This window comes from Myotis davidii, unplaced genomic scaffold (assembly GCF_000327345.1).
Source record: "Myotis davidii unplaced genomic scaffold, ASM32734v1 scaffold168, whole genome shotgun sequence".
NCBI classification, from domain to species: domain Eukaryota; kingdom Metazoa; phylum Chordata; class Mammalia; order Chiroptera; family Vespertilionidae; genus Myotis; species Myotis davidii.
Window position 1 is genome coordinate 3,936,669 of NW_006383016.1, and position 2,473 is coordinate 3,939,141.

Sequence of the window (2,473 nt, forward strand, 5' to 3'; positions counted from 1 at the left end):
GACAACAGGGAGGCCACGGGCAAGTGTGTGTCATGGAACAAGAGAGAGAGGGAACAAAGAGAGAGGGAACTCTTTAGGGATTTTAACCCTTCCAAGATTCCGTGCATTTGCAGTGGCTCCACCCTTCTAGCTAATGGTCTTTGTTCCCCAGACTAGACTGACAGACAAGCATCTTTCCTATGTCTTCCACTCTATTAGGCATGCATCCGTCTCTCCCTTTGTCCTGTCCCTTCCCCCAGCAGTTTGCAGGGCGTGGGCCAGGGGTTCTCTGGGGGAGATTGAAGCTGTATTCTCCTGGTGAAGCTGCCCAGATGACCATGCTTATACTGTCTGGCCTCCCCTTCGCTCTCTTCCTATTATTAATATTAATAACTAGCTAATTAGGAGAATAACATTTTTTCTTCAGGGTAATTTCAGACTGAAATTGAAAGATTAAGTCTGAGTAATAAGCTTTAGAAAGCAAGGAGGAAGGGGGCTGGGGAAGTGAGGTTTGTGGGAGGATATGTGATAATGACAGACCAGGGGGTACTTTTAGGGAAGATTGGGTCAAATAGAGAACTGTGTCCCCGTCTCTGAACATCGCTTATGGTTTCTATGGGACAGTCATGGCTTCTCATGACTCTCTGCACCTCTCAAGTCTAGACATGAAACTATAAACAAGGAGTATCCAAATGTTATTACTGGCTGTTCTGAGCCTGATTCATAGCCAGGAAGTGGTGCCTGTGCGTGTTAAGCTATTATCTACATGACGAGTAAACAAAACTTTAAAAGAGTTCCATTTCATGGACTCATAGGATAATTGAGTTTCAAAGTTAGACAGGATCATCAGGCTGATGGAATTTTGTAAGTGTCCCTTCAAACAGTAGATTCCATGATCAAATAGGTTTGGAATAAATTCAACCAAGTTAACAGATGTGGCTTTTGCTGTTTGCCTGTTATAATGCAGAACCCCTCAGAGCCTTCACTGTGTTAATATGCATTGTTGTGTCTTCGAGGGGGACTGTAGCAGCAGCACTCCCTAAGGTAACTGGTCTGTGAGGACTTATTTTTCCCCCATAGAGAGCTGTGTGAGGCTGGTATTTAACAGAGTTCGTCATGAGTGATTATGATGCAGGAAGACACCTTTATTTTTCAGACACTAAGTCTGACGTCTTAATCTTTTTCAGTTGCTATTTATAGGAAGGATCATGTCTGCTGTTACACTGCATGGATCTCACTGAGAGAACTGTAAAAAAAAAAAGAGAGCTTCAATTAGGAGTTTAAATCAAACTCCGGAAACACCACTGTGTACATGTACCTATGACTTATAAAATCCCCCACCTTCCAGGATCTAACTTTTTTAATTTGCTACTTGTCTGGGTTGGTCTATGTGGGGCCAAATAATCCCTGATCTAATGAACTCGTAAAATTTGATTTCTGCAGCTTTTGGTCTGATACTCCTTAAGTTGGAGGACAGGATGGGGACACAAATGGACCGAGACCATTTGTTATCAGTGGAAGTGGAGTTCTTGGGGTGCTACGAGGAAAATAATTTTCTGAAGCCCCCACTGGCGGATGGTGTTTTGTAGAATGCTTTATTGATGATGTAAAATTAAGGGGGTTCTCCTCCAACGTCCCATCTCTGTCCTTCCCACCATGGAAAAAGTCGAATCTTATCTTCAACAGGGCCAGAGTTTAAGTTCACTGCCCAGAATTTCTGTTCCATGTTAAAGTCCAGTCCAGTCCAGTCCAGCATCTGGCTAGCCTACTGTGTTCCCAGCTGCAGTCCATTGCGTGTGGGGTCCCATGCTGCTGCTCAAGGCCACATGGCTATGGAGAGAGAACAGGCGAGTGCACAAGTGAGTGTGGGTCACAGAGCAAGAGAGAGCAAGAGCAGGAGGGAGAGGGAACTTTGTGTTTGGTGATTTTAACTTTCCAAGATTTCATTCTCTTGCTTCTGATGGAGCCCACCCCCTGGCCAATCCATTGTTCCCTGGGCTAGACTGACAGGCTAGCACCTTCCCTATGTCACCTGACTACACTGTGCAGGTGCCCACCCTCTCTGTTCTGCCCCTCCCCAGTGATCTGCAGGGAATGGACTGGTGGTTCCCTGGGGAATGTGAAGCGGTAGCTTCCTGGTGAAGCTGCCCAAATGACCATGTTTATAATGTCTGGCCTTCCCTTCGCTCTCTTCTTATTAACATTAATAAACTAGCTAACAAGACGATAACACATTGCCTTCTGCTATGGAATAAACAAAACAGGGACAGCTGTTCTAAGTTGTCAGATAAGCTTATGACTGGAATACATTCCTGGAGCTCTGTGGTAGAGAAGACGGTTACACATGTGGCTACAGCCTACTCTCTACACCTCACAGCTCTTCCATCTTCCCTTCTCCACCCAGACACCCACTCTGCCTTCTTTCCTCCAAGTTAGCTAGTAGGGTTTATTTAACTTTCTTTAAAAGAGAGGGAGAGAGAGGGGGGGAAAAAGA

At 45.2% G+C, this 2,473-nt stretch overlaps 1 protein-coding gene across 8 annotated transcripts in view; it reads left to right on the forward strand.

The window, feature by feature from the left end:
* Nucleotides 1-2,473, forward strand: part of OSBPL3 (oxysterol binding protein like 3) — a 146,236-nt gene that overhangs the window by 52,549 nt on the left and 91,214 nt on the right. The gene's annotated exons all lie outside the window — the stretch shown is intronic.